Source organism: Leucoraja erinacea, chromosome 14 (assembly GCF_028641065.1).
Source record: "Leucoraja erinacea ecotype New England chromosome 14, Leri_hhj_1, whole genome shotgun sequence".
NCBI lineage: Eukaryota > Metazoa > Chordata > Chondrichthyes > Rajiformes > Rajidae > Leucoraja > Leucoraja erinaceus.
In genome coordinates, this window is record NC_073390.1 from 48766522 (window position 1) to 48781200 (window position 14679).

The following is a 14679-nucleotide window of genomic DNA, read 5'->3' on the forward strand; positions in this document are numbered from 1 at the left end:
CAACTGTGCAACCGTGCCGGTCATAATATTAACTAGAGCAATTAAAGACAGCAGTTCATCATCTTCTAAAAGGCTTTCAGAGATGAGCTATCATTGCTGGCCTTTGCAGCAAAAACAAAAGCTTTTTAACAGTCACATGTGTGCATTTAGGTGTGGTGTGCATATATATAAAAATCAGTATTATAGTAGGTTTTCAAGCTTTTAGCTAAAAATATTGGTCAGTGCCACATCGTAAATCCAGACCAAGATAAAATGCACATAAAATCTCAATTGTAGAGCATCAAGAAAATTACTTCGGTATTTCTCTCACAAGACAGTAAAAATATCTTTGCTCCAATTTATTTATTATCCTTAATTACTGAATGATTGCCAACAGAATCAGGAATGCAAGCCACACACTGTTCATTCAGTCCCAAATTACACTGCAATCTTTCCCTCAACTTGCAAGATGTGCATTGGAACTAAATAACCACGTTTACTAGACCCAGCAAACTATCCAGGACTAATCCTGACTGAGCCACATCAGCTTCCTATATCAAGGTAAATCACCCGGCTCTCGAAACAGGCAATATCTATCTCGGTGACCTCATTTTAAATTGGATGCTTCCCATCACACATTAGGCTGTAATTTTTTTATTTTTTTTTCAAATAGATCCATCTCTTGTCAGAATGTCATCAATTATTTTAAATCTACTCTGCAGAAAGATTTGAAGTCTTTAACTAATATTTCAATGCAGACGAACAGCTACATGAAAATGCCACGTAAAGCACATTGATCTTTAGTAAATTATACCCACCACGTCCATATAGACTTATTAATTATTTAGAGACAATAAAACTACACTGCATCAGAAAACAATCATTTGAAGGATCATTTAATTCTCCTGTAAAACTCCACAAATTATTAATGAAATATTTTGAGACTGTCATATTGCTGCATTCTGTTGATTTTGCAATCTTATCAGAAAGAATCATTTTTCAACCACCAGATTCTATTGAAAATTTGATCATCCTAAAGGAACATGTCAACCGCAATGTTCTATCTCGGTGCTGATTATGTAACTTCAATATCGCTGCTTGGGGACAAGAGGAGCTTGAGGAATAGCTGATCACCGTCTCCATATATTATCCGCTTCAAGCCTTTAGAATCTTACATTCACTTTCAAGTTGCTGCACCAAGGTAAGGCATGGAGCATGTGCACCAAAAATCTGCATCAAGCACTTGTAGCAGCAAAACCTGATCGGCATGGAGAGTGTGGATGTGGAAAGGATGTTTCCACTGGTGGGAGATGCTAGGAGCAGAGGTCATGGCCTCAGAATTAAAGGTCACTCTTTTAGAAAGGGGGTGAGGAGGAACTTCTTTAGTCAGAGGGTAGTTAGTCTGTGGAACTCATTGCCACAGAGGACTGTGGAGGTCAAGTCAGTGGATATTTCTAAGGCAGAGATAGACAATTTTTTGATTAGAACGGGTGTCAAGGGTTATGGGGAGAAGGCAGGAAAAAGCAATTTGGAAAAAGAGATCAGCCATGATTGAGTGGCAGAGTAGACTTGATGGGCCGAATGGCCTAATTCTACTCCTGAAACTCTTGCGAAAACCTCTAACAAAAATGTTTAAATTATGTTAACAATATTTATAATAATACCTTTAAATAACTGCAACTAAGTGGTTGGATGACCAAACTAGCAAGCAATTTGACAGAAGATTGACTCAAAATGCTGGAGTAACTCAGCGTGACAGGCAGTATCTCTGGATGGAAGGAATGGGTGATGTTTTGGGTCGAGTCCCTTCTTCAGACTCGACCCGAAACATTATCCATTCCTTCTATCCAGAGATGCTGCCTGTCCCGCTGAGTTACTCCAGCATTTTTGTCTTTCTTCGGTGTGAACCAGCATCTGCAGTTCCTTCCTACACATAAGAAAATTGACAGATCTTGAACTGGATGTGTGCATGGCATCTATAAGTAAAATGTATTTGTGCTGACTGGAGACAAATGAATATAGGCACTCTCAAAGATGTGATACTCTTTCAGTATCCTCATTGCACTTTCTTATCAAATCAAATAAAAAGTGCCTTTGCCAACAACAAATTAGGCTTTCTGTGAAGAGATAGGCACTGGAGAAAAATAAACAAAAATTTTTATAAGATAATAAAAATTAACTTCATGCATGACAAACAAACAAGCAGCAAAACACTGCATCCTTGAAAAAAAAATCATTGGCAAGTCCATAAACACCGCAAGGATATGCAGAGAACTGGCAGACATCGGCACTTTTAACACATTCTTTATGTGGAAAGTGAACTTACTGCTCATGTGATTTATATTGTTGACAGCTCAGACTTGGATCATTTAATCGAGCAATCAACATCCATCATTGGTCTATGCTGCTGGTTTTGCAATCCGAGCAACATATTGCTCTCCAGAGAGCAAATTAACAAACCCCAGAGTGCAGATTGAAGTGAAACATTAACCAACAGCCAGCCTGTGGTGCTGTAATTCAGTCTTCTGTATTAGAAATATAGAACTAATTTCCTTGCACAAAGTAGTCAAAGATCCCTTCCAGCTAATTAATGCAGAGATATTGTTGCATCGCCACATAGTTAAACCATGGCTTGAGGATAGAAAAATATCTTGTGACAAAACTGAGATGCATTCTGTCCCTTCCATTTTAAAACGATAGCATATTCTTTTCACAAGCAGATTTCTTCAGAACATATTGCTGGTTGTTCCTCAATGGCTTCTGCTGACTGGTTAGCAAGCAACAAAAGCTTTTCACTGTACCTCAGTACGAATGACAAGAAACTAAACTCTAACTGCAGATGAATCAAAAATTCTATTGCAAACTAATAAAATACTTAAGAGGATGGATTATGAAAAGCAGAATTATTCCTGTTGGAATAAAGATCGATAGTGGACACAACTACTGTTTCTTGGACTCCAGAAGATAAACATGATTTAGATAATGGCCAGTTGTTTGACCTTGTCCAAGACAGGAGTACGTAAAAAGATGGATTGCACCTGAATGAAGGTGAATTCAAAACAAATCTGCAGAAATGCTATTTCGCTGAAAGAGGAGTCAATGAATATAACAATCTCCTGAAAAATAATGAAGGAAGCAGGCAACATTGATTTATTCAAATGTAATTTAAAATTAATTTCAATAAAACTACTTTTTTGGTGAATAATATTCAAGCAATTTGCAAAGTGCTTCTGGGGCTGCTGCGTGGAGCAGCGACATGGTCCACAGAGGAATGCTCAAGAAAGAAGGTTGAACATGATGAGGACTAGTCAAGTCAAATCAAGTTTATTCGTCACATACACATACGAGATGTGGAATGAAAAGTGGCAATGCTCGCCGATTTGTGCAACAATTGGACAAACAAACAAACAACCAAACAAACTACAAACAGAATGGGAACAGAATCACATATTCTTTTTCATATTAAGTATTGTGGGCGGAAGGAAAAAGGGGAAAAAAACAGCAATTTTTAAATGCTGCGATGCAGATGGACAAAGTGAACAATATTTCCATCAGGGAGCAGTGAAGACTTTCGGGCGGCACGGTGGTACAGCGGTAGAGTTACTGCCTTACAGAGCTTGCTGCATTGGAGATCCAGGTTAACATAGAAATTAGGTGCAGCAGTAGGCCATTGGGCCCTTCGAGCCTGCACCGCCATTCATATGATCATGGCTGATCATCCAACTCAGTATCCCGTACCTGCCTTCTCTCCATACCCTCTGATCCCCTTGGCCACAAGGGCCACATCTAACTCCCTCTTAAATATAGCCAATGAACTGGCCTCAACTACCCTCTGTGGCAGAGAGTTCCAGAGATTCACCACTCTCTGTGTGAAAAAAGTTCTCCTCATCTCGGTTTTAAAGGATTTCCCCCTTATCCTTAAGCTGTGACCCCTTGTCCTGGACCTCCCCAACATCGGGAACAATCTTCCTGCATCTAGCCTGTCCAACCCCTCAAGAATTTTGTAAGTTTCTATAAGATCCCCTCTCAATCTCCTAAATTCTAGAGTATAAACCAAGTCTATCCAGTCTTTCTTCATAAGACAGTCCTGACATCCCAGGAATCAGTCTGGTGAACCTTCTCTGCACTCCCTCTATGGCAACTATAGGTTCGATCCCGACTGTGGGTGCTTGTCTGTATGGAGTTTGTACGTTCTCCCTGTTGCCACATGGGGTTTCTCCAAGATCTCCGGATTCCTCCCACATTGCAAAGACGTGTAGGTTTATAGGTTAATTGGCTTGATGCAAATTGTCCCTAGTGTGTGTAGGGTAGTGTTAATGTGCAGGGAACCGGTGGGCCGAAGTGTACTGTTTCCACACTGTATCTCTAAACTAAACTTTCATTCATTGCCATTCCCTTCTCAGCTCATGCGCTGCTGAAATCCTTATTTCCTCTATTTATTGTACATTGAACTGTTCCAATGTTCTCTCAGTGGATCTCCCATCTTTCACCTTCAGTTCATCTAAAATTCAGCAGCATGCATTCTTCCAAAGTTACAACAAAGTTTCACATGCCCTTTGACTTTGTGCTTACAGACCCAAATCATCCCATCGTTTAAACTTCAAATTAAAAAATTTGCTGTCTTTATCCAAATCCCTTCATGTCTGAAGGGTCTCAACCCGAAACGTCACCAATTCCTTCTCTCCAGAGATGCTGTCCGTCCTGCTGAGTTACGCCAGCAATTCGTATCTTCCTTCATGTCTTTACTATTTATCTGCAATTTTTACTCCATCCTTCCAAATATCCGAGTCCTTAAAATTATATGCTTCCAATTTTCTTGCATTAACCACTGGAACTCCCCAAAAAATGTTCTCATCACGTTTTCAAAATGCTCCTTAAATGCACAATTTTTTGAATATCTTCTTATGCCCAGATTGTAAAGTCATCATTGTAAGGCAACATAACTCAGGACCACTGACCCCCTTGTTCATTACTGTACATGGTCTCTAATGTTAGTCCTAGGCATTAAAAAAAACCCATTATAAAATCCATCCTCTAATGAATTAGACAGTTATCAACACATCTTTATAGGATCATCAGGTCATGTCAAAATTCCATTTCCCAGAACACTACAATGCACACAATTGAAGATGCATTTGTACGAAAAGATTGCATGGTTATATATATATAAAAAATAAGTAACAACTTTACCATCGTCATTAGTTAATCATTAGTTTAGTTCATTGTCACGTACACCAAGGTACAGTGAAGAGCTGTAGTAACACATGAAGATAACATGGTGAAAGAAGGCATGTGGCATGCTTGCCTTCATCATTTGTGGCATTGAGTATAAGTGTCTGGAAGTCATATTGCAGCTTTACAGGTCTTTGGTTAGGCCACATTTGGAGTATTTACCCATTGCAGAAATTATTGTGGAGGCTTGGGAGAGGGTTCAGAAGAGGTTATTCAGGCTGTTCAGACATCAGTGTGCAGAATGCTCAAAGAGTGCACAGACATCACGGGCCGAAGGGCCTGTTCCTGTACTGTACTGTACAATAATGCTGCTGAGGGAAGCTGATGGAAATTTATATCCGTCCATTTCAGCTTAATGAGCTGATTTCTTCTTCGTTTGCAATACTCTCTCTTCCGCACTGCTCAAAAAAGTAAATCCTCCACCTATATCGTTCATGACAATTAACTTCTTGTTATCTGCATGGAAATACTCAGATTGGCTTAATTCACTGCAAACCTACTGAAAGTATGGTGCATCATACCACCGAAGGCAGAAATTCAGGGACCAGGGGCATTCAAAGCAATCAAGGAAACCAAAATAAAATGTTAAAAGGGAACATCTTTCAACCCGCAACTTATTTCATACTCAAGTTAAATTCACCGAACACTGCAAAGAATTAACCACTAGATGGCAAACAGCGACATACAACACCCTAATTTCACAATGACAAGTTCCATGACCAGCACACACAAACATGTTTTTCATCCTGAGCAGCAATAAAATTTTAAGCAATTTCATCAACAAAAAATAGCAGTGCCATGCAATTAAAAGCCACAAAAATATACATATTAAATATTCTGCATTTTCCACTCACTGATCACTGCGTGATATCCACTATCTAATTTTCGCCCATCTATTAACTGATTATCGCTCTCCCTCCTTTTTAATTATCTAATCGAAAGGACATTTTACACAGTGCAGGGTTAATTGTCTTAACCGAAGAATCTGCTCTAACGCTGATCATAATGGCTAGAAAATCTGTGATCAGCACAAACTAAATACGCGATCTCCTCGTGACACTTGCTCTTAAAACCAGTCTGCAGCCCGATACGATTCGCTGAGAGTGGATGGTGGATGATGGGCGCGTTGTTTCATAATCATACTTTATTAGCCAAGTATGATTTGCAACATACGAAAAATTTGATTTGCCATACAGTCATACCAATAAAAAGCAACAAGACACACAAAATACATTTGAACATAAACATCCACCACAGTGACTCCTCCACATTCCTCACGGTGATGGAAGGTGAAAATAAGTTCAATCTTCTTCCCTTCTTTGTCCTCCCGCATCGGGTGGATCTCAGCTCCCCCACAATGGGCGGTCAGACCCGGGTCGGGGTTGGTCGAACCTTCTGCAACTTTGGAGCTTCCGGACATCAGTCTCTCCCCGAGACTGCGAGCTCCTTGATGCTGGAATCCGCAGGCCGCAGTTGGAACGTCGATCCCAGGCAAGGGAGCGCAGGCTCTGATGGTAAGTCCACGGCCACGCGGTGGGGCTCAAAGTCAGTCTCGAGCAAGGCCGTCAGCCCCATGATGTTAGGCCGCAAAGCGACCGGAGATACCATCCGGTAAACAATCGCATCTCCAGCAAGTTAAGAGATTGAAAAAAAGTTTCCCCCGAACCCCCATCCCCCCCCCACAAAAAACAAACCAGAGAACATTAACACTTTCAAAACACACTAAAAATAAAAAAAAAGATGAAAAGACAGACAGACCTGATTTAATATTTGGTTAACAGGATTCTTCTTCTTGTTGAGGTCTCTTATACAAGGTCCACGTGATTTCTGAAGCACATGTTTAAATGTTGAGGCTAGGGCATAAAAACATCCATGTAGTACTTTGATCGATATCACAGCTATGCCCAATTTTTGTTTGAATCTTCAATCTTTTAAATGGACAACTATTGAGCAAAACTTTTTTTTTTTTTTTAAATGTGGAACTTATAATCTTTGCTTTTATCTAGATCACTCGACCACGTGTTACTATGTGTGGTGAATAACACTGGCACTGCATTGGTAAGATAACAAGATACGGCCAACATGAACCATCAATTTGGAACGTTTCAATTGGTTCAAAATACATCAACTGGTGCTTTACGCTATTTTTAAACTTGGGACAATGGCTTGGCATTACAGCTCTCTCCCAATGACAGGTCATTGACCCAAAACACCGACTCTGTTTTTGAACACTTCCAGCATTATTTTAATTTACAAAACACCCGTATTCTGTTTAAACAAAGATCTTCTGGATTGGTGGATGATTTTAGTAGCCTGACATGGATTCCATAGGTTGAAGAGGTGAAATGTTAAATACTTTCACATTAATATCTGGAACTTGCCCAGCATGGATTTATGAAGGGAAAATCATGCTCGACTAATCTTCTGGAATTTTTTGAGGATGTAACAAGTAAAATAGATAAGGGAGAGCCAGAGGATGTAGTGTACCTGGACTTTCAGAAAGCCTTTGCTGAGGTCCCACACAGGAGATTAGTGGGCAAAATTAGAGCACATGCTATTGGAGGTAGGGCATTAAGGGTTTGGACACGCTAGAGGCAGGAAACATGTTCCTGATGTTGGGGGAGTCCAGAACCAGGGGCCACAGTTTAAGAATAGGGGTAAGCCATTTAGAACTGAGGCAAGGAAACACTTTTTCGCACAGAGAGTTGTGAGTCTGTGAAATTCTCTGCCTCAGGGGGCAGTGGAGGCTGGTTCTCACGATACTTTCAAGAGAGAGCTAGATAGGGCTCGGAAAGATAGCGGAGTCTGGAGATATGGGGAGAAGGCAGGAACGGGGTACTGATTGAGGATGATCAGCCATGATCACATTGAATGGCAGTGCTGGCTCAAAGGGCCGAATGGCCTACTTCAGCACCTATTTTCTATTGTGCAGAGGATGCTCGGAGGATGCAGGGTGACTTAGACAGATTCAGTGAGTGGGCAGATATAGTATAATCTGGATAAATGTGAGGTTATCCACTTTGGTGGCAAGAACAGGAAGGCAGTTTATCTGAATGGGTGTCAGATTAGGAAAAGGGGAAGTACAACAAGACCTGGGGGTCCTTGTACATCAGTCACTGAAAGTAAGCATGCAGGTACAGCAGGCAGTGAAGAAAGCTAATGGCATGTTGCCCTTCATTACGAGAGGAATTGAGTAAAGGAACGAAGAGGTCCTTCGGCAATTGTACAAAGCCCTGGTGAGACCACACCTGGAGTATTGTGTGTAGTTTTGGTCCCCTAATTTGAGGAAGGACATTCTTGCTGTTGAGGGAATGCAGCTTAAGTTCACAAGGTTAATTCCCGGGAAGAAGGGTCTCGACCCAAAACGGCACCTATTCCTTCGCTCCATAGATGCTGCCTCACCCGCTGAGTTTCTCCAGCATTTTTGTGCATAACAACTATTACTATAAAATCAGTTTAAACTCAAGTACAATTGAGCAAAGGGGTAAGATACAGAGTGTGGAATATAGTTCCCAACTTTATTTTATAACAAATGTAGTCGTGTGATAAAATAACTTGAAGCAGCTTTATAAAAACGACTCTGTCTTTAAAATTTCAGTTAATATCCAGGAGATTCGTCTCAAGCAATGCTAGAGTTTTCAACGCGTGCATGAGGAAGAGCAAACGGGAGTGAGAACATTGCCCGCTCACGTACAGGCGCAATGGGTGGGCGAGCGAGTGGGCGGGCGGTGGTTGTGGCCACATGACTAACAGAGAAACCACAACCCTGTTCACTGCTGACATTTCAAGAGGTGCAGGAACTATGGGTGGACATGGGGATGGGGACTGGACTTTGTGCCTTCCCCCACAGTGGGAACCATTGTGAGGGCATGTTTTTTATGTTTAAATGTCTTTACTATTGTTATGTTTGTATTCTTTTTAATGTGTTTCAATGGCAACTTGAATTTCACTACACCAATTGGTGTATGTGACAATAAATGAACCTTTGAAAGAACTGCAGATGCTGGTTTAAATCCTCGTCAGATTGATTCAGAGTCTGAAGAAGGGTCTCGACCCGAAACGTCACCCATTCCTTCTCTCCAGAGACGCTTGCCTGTCCCGCTGAGTTACCCCAGCATTTTGTGTCTATCTTGGACATTTAGAGGGGATTTATGTGCCATATGGATCCGGAACAATTAATAAGTCACCTGCCATTTATTAACTAGTCATCTAATGGGCAACACTACACAATGTGGGGAGATGAGGGGTGATTGTGTTGCGCGCTTCCCCCACCCACAAACACGGGCCGTGCACGTTAGTTAGTTAGTTAGTTACCTCTCCGTTTGGGTTGACTCTGTCCGATGGTTTGCTTCGCAACCCCAACCCCGAGGTTCCTCCTTGGAAGCCAGTCTGGTTTGGGGGCTCCAGCCTCCAGAAATCCGAAGAAAATCTCGTTTGAGATGAAAACGGCCACTGCTGATTGGGAGCAGACCACCCAAAAAATGAGAAGGGTCCCGCCCGAAACGTCACCCATGCCTTTTCTCCGGCGATGCTGCCCGACCCGCTGAGTTCCTCCAGCATTTTTGTGTCGACCTTCGGGGTAAACCTGCATCTGCCGTTGGTTCTTGCACCAAAAAACAAAAATCGCCGGTGACTTTTTTTTTAAATATAAAGCAAAGACGCCACAAGTGGAGATTCCCACCTGGGCTTCGTTTGTTAGCAGCTGAACAGAGTTGAAACTTGTCAAGAGAATGATTTGAGCACTTGGGGGTTGATTTGGTATCGTTGGGGACCACAATCATCAGCAACTAGCGAGCGACACCCCCCCCCCCCCCCCCCCCTTCCCTCCCCCAGCTCCCGCCCCATCCCTAATCAGGGTCCAGCTGCTCATTATCAAGGCCAGGTGTTTGGGAAGGAGGCAGATGAGAATGGGGCTAGGAGGGAGAGATCAGCCATGATGGGCCAAATGGGCCCGATTCTGCTCCTATCACATGAAAGACATTCTTGCCATGGAGGGAGTACAGAGAAGGTTCACCAGACTGATTCCTGGGATGTCAGGACTTTCATATGAAGACTGGATAGGCTCGGCTTGTACTCGCTAGAATTTAGAAGATTGGGGGGGGGATCTGATAGAAACTTACAAAATTCTTAAGGGGTTGGACAGGCTAGGTGCAGGAAGATTGTTCCCGATGTTGGAGAAGTCCAGAACAAGGGGTCACAGTTTAAAGATAAGGGGGAAATCTTTTAGGACCAGATGAGAAAAAACATTTTTTACACAGTGGTGAATCTCTGGAATTATCTGCCACAGAAGGTAGTTCATTGGCTATATTTAAGAGGGAGTTAGATGTGGCCCTTGTGGCTACTGGGATCAGGGGTATGGAGAGAAGGCAGGTACAGAATATTGGGTTGGATGATCAGCCATGATCATATTGAATGGCGGTGCAGGCTCGAAGGGCCGAATGGCCTACTCCTGCACCTATTTTCTATGTTTCTAAGTTATCTGCACCTGGCTCCCAGTTTCCGCGGGAGCCGTGGGCAGGGTTCCCGCAGCGGGTGACAAATGGTGGGGACTAGGCAAGTGGCTGACCTCCCTTCAACTTTTCCCAGGAAACTAACTGCCGATTAGAAAAGATTTAGTTTTTAAGACATGAAACGTAGAAACAGGCCCCTCAGCCCACACTGACCATCGAGCACCTGTGCATTCAAGTTCCACTCCCTGCACACTAGAGGCCACATTAACCCGTGTCCATGTGTCTTTAGGACGTGGGAGGGAAACCGGAGCACCAGGAGAAAACCCACGCAGTCACCGGGAGACTGTGCATACTCAACAGACAGGGAGAATGTGCATGCCCCACACAGACAACAACAGTCAGGGTTGAACACAGTGAGGAAGCAGCCCTACAAGCTGCACCACCATGCCGCCTACTGTTACATAACTTCCCAACAACATTCATATATAATAGACAATAGATGCAGGAGTAGGCCATTTGGCCCTTCGAGCCAGCACCGCCATTCACTGTGATCATGGCTGATCATCCCCAAACAGTACCCCATTCCTGCTTTCTCCCCATATCCCCTGACTCCGCTATCTTCTAGCTCTCTCTTGAAAGTATCAAGAGAACCGGCCTCCACTGCCCTCTGAGGCAGAAAATTCCATACAATAGTGTAGCAGTGCCACAGTGTGACCCATCATATTGGGCCAAAGGGCTTGTTCCTGTGTTGTGTTCTTGGGTAGAATTAGAAATAAATTTAACACTTGAATATTAAATGTAAAGTTCATATTGTTGGAATTTGGTTCAGTGCAAATCAAAAACATGAAATTGTAGAAAGTACAGTAAAACAATTTCATAGTTTTATTTTTTTTAAACAGCCCTATCAAAAAATCAGAGCTTAATTTTAACAAAGCACCACTATAGTATAATAGTTGTAATATACAAAACAAATTTGTAATAAGTCAAACATCAAATAACATTTTTTTTAGGCATGATTTTGAAGACCAGGACTGCTCAAGAGACTACAGATAAGGCTCCCTGATCATATTCAAATAGTGCCATGCATGTCTTTATGCAGAGATATCAGTTAAACATTTAATAATACAAGAGATAAGGGTAGGTGAACCGGCCTTTGAACCAGCCCCATTGTTCATAAGGATCATGAATAATCTTTTCCACTGGCTTCTATTTTCCATCCTAATCTCGATATCTCTTGATTCCCTTAATGCTCAGAAATCAATGATTCTGTTTCAACTAAACTCAAGGACAACATCCAATCCTCTGGGAAAGAGATTTCACGAGGTTCACTGCCCAATACATTAAGAAATGTATTAGAATTGTAACCAGTTCACCCATTTTTGGAAATTGTGTTCCCCTGCTCCTAAAATGATGAACCAGGCTTGGAAACAATCTCACTATCTCTCTCTCCAGCCTGTCAGGGTCTTTTAGAATTTTGCAAGATTTAATGAAACATTATTATTCGGATCATTAATTAACCTCTTGTGTGGGACCTTATTGAAAATGTTTTGAAAGTCATAATACAAACTGCTAATGGCTCCCCCATATCTATTTCACAATCGACATCTTCAAGAAACTCGGAGCAGGCAAATGTGATTTTCTTCTCATAAATCCCTGCTAATTCTGCAATTGTTCTTTTCAAGCTATTCTCTTATTTTCTCAAATTTCTTAAAATACAGGAAGCCATTTGGCCAACCAAATGTCTGCTGGTTCCTGAAGAATTCCCACCTGTTCAATTCCCGCCTTTGGCTGCAAGTTATTCCCTCTCGTATCAAGGGGAACTCTCGTTGCAAGGGGAACTGGAGCACCAGGAGGTAGTCCATGGGTGTCACAAAGAAAATGTACACACTCCATATTAATAACATCCAAGGTCAGGATTGAACACAGGATGCTGGGGGCATTGTTGGTGAACCACTGTGCCATATTACATATTGTTATACCATGTTAAATTATATCCTTCATTATAAATTCCAATACTGTCTCAATCCTTGACATTTTGATGACAAGTCAGTAGTTACATATTTTTGCTATTTAATGAAGCAGGCGAGAGAAAAGTCACATATCCTATCTTCTTATTTACAACTCCAGAATTCCTGACATCTGGAAAACAACCATAATCAGTTTAAAAAAAAAGCAGTGAAAGGCTTCTTGACTCAAACATGTCTGTATTGTAAAATAACAAAAACAGGTTTCCTTCCTTAAGGAATATTAGTAAAACAGTTGAGTTTTAACAATAATCCAAAAGCATCAAGGTAATTTTACAGATATTTGTTGATCTTAACTTTTCTTTAAAAAATTTAAATTCTCTAAACAACGAATTTGTTTATGTGAAATTAGAATTTGCATTTTATGTTGTTGCACCAGTGACATAACCATTGTACTTGCATATCCCATCAATTTTTTGTTCAAGACATTTAGAGCCGAACAGATTTGGATAAATAAATCAAATGTATAGGGAGTAGGGATTAACGGGTCCCTTTCAGAATGGCAGGCAGTGACTAGTGGGATACCGCAAGGCTCAGTGCTGGGACCGCAGTTATTTACAATATACATCAATGATTTGGATGAAGGGATTCAAGCTGGGTGGCAGTGTGAACTGTGAGGATGATGCTATGAGAATGCACGGTGACTTGCACAGGTTGGGGGAGTGGGCAGATGCATGGCAGATGAAGTTTAATGCAGATAAGTGTGAGGTTATCCACTATAGTAGCAAAAACAGGAAGGCAGATTACTATCTAAATGGCGTCAAGTTGGGAAAAGTGGAAGTACAACGGGATCTGGGGGTCCTTGTACATCAGTCTATGAAAGTAAGCATGCAGGTACGGCAGGCAATGAAGAAAGCAAATGGCATGTTGGCCTTTATAACAAGAGGTATCGAATAAAGGGGCAAAGAGGTCCTTCTGCAGTTGTACAGAGCCCTAGTGAGACCACACCTGGAGTATTGTGTGCCCTAATTTGAGGAAGGACAATCTTGCTATTGAGGGAGGGCAGCGTATGTTTACAAGGTTAATTCCCGGGATGGCGGGACTGTCATATGCTGAGAGAATGGAGCAGCTGGGCTTGTACACTCTGGAGTTTAGAAGGATGAGAGGGCATCTCATTGAAACATATAAGATTGTCAAGGGCTTGGACACGCTAGAGGCAGGAAACATGTTCCCGATGTTGGGGGAATCCAGAACCAGGGGCCACAATTTAAGAATAAGGAGTAAGCCATTTAGAGCGGAGATGGGGAAACACTTTTTCTCACAGAGTAGTGAGTCTGTGGAATTCTCTGCCTCAGAGGGCAGTGGAGGCAGGTTCTCGGGATGCTTTCAAGAGAGAGCTAGATAGGACTTTTAAAAATAGCGGAGTCAGGAGATATGGGGAGAAGGCAGGAAGGGGGTACTGATTGGGGATGATCAGCCATGGTCACATTGAATGGCGGTGCTGGCTCGAAGGGCCGAATGGCCTACTCCTGCACCTATTGTCTATTACATACTGAAGCCACTGTATTGTATACTGACGGTGACTGCCAATCCCCCCCCCCCCCCACCCCCCCCCCGCCCCCCGGACACTCCTCCCACAGGAAAAACACTATGACTGTATGCATGTAAATCATTATTTATTGAAATCATATTCTATGTCGCTCTTCCAGGGAGATTCTGACTGCATTTCGTTGTCTCTGTACTGTACACTGACAATGACAATTAAAGTTGAATCTATTGAATACATTCAAATCAATTACTTTACCTGAATTTTTTTTTCTTTGCTTGAAAATGGTGATCTTAGGGTTGAATATCAGAAATGGAGAAAATGTTACATTTGAAAGGTTAAGGTACAGGCAAGAGGAGAACTGCTACTTTAACAGGGTCCATTTGAAGGCATGTCCATTTTATTATTTGATCAGGGAGTTATCTGAATATTGTACAACTTTGGAAGTATTTGCTGAATTCCTATTTTGCTGGCTTCAAAATAACTCTCAAAAGCACCAAGCTGCAAA